Here is a 387-nt window from a genome sequence, read left to right as displayed (position 1 = left end):
AAAAAAAAAAAAAAAAAAAAAAGAGATTTCTGAAAATAAATTAAAAATGTTAGTTAAGAGTTAAAAAGAGTTTTATGTTTTTGCAAACAAACTTTTCATTTGTTCTTTTGCCTGGTCATGTCTACAGAAACAGCTTTTCTTGAAGCTCAGATTTATGAATATGTGGAGATTTTGGGGGTAAGCAGTCTGCCTGCTGTAGTTTTATATTTAGTTTCCTCTTATTTCACATTTATACTATAGGCTAATATTTGCAAAATATTTACACTGAATATACACTACCACAACATTAAAACCACTGAGAGATGAAGCAAATAACATTGATTATATCGTTACAATGGCATCTGTGAAGGGGTGTGATGTATTAGGCAGTGTATATATATATATATA

This window comes from Sinocyclocheilus grahami, unplaced genomic scaffold, assembly GCF_001515645.1.
Source record: "Sinocyclocheilus grahami isolate Dianchi unplaced genomic scaffold, SAMN03320097.WGS_v1.1 scaffold1973.1, whole genome shotgun sequence".
NCBI lineage: Eukaryota > Metazoa > Chordata > Actinopteri > Cypriniformes > Cyprinidae > Sinocyclocheilus > Sinocyclocheilus grahami.
The sequence above is the reverse complement of the archived record's forward strand: the minus strand, read 5'-3'. Positions refer to the sequence as shown.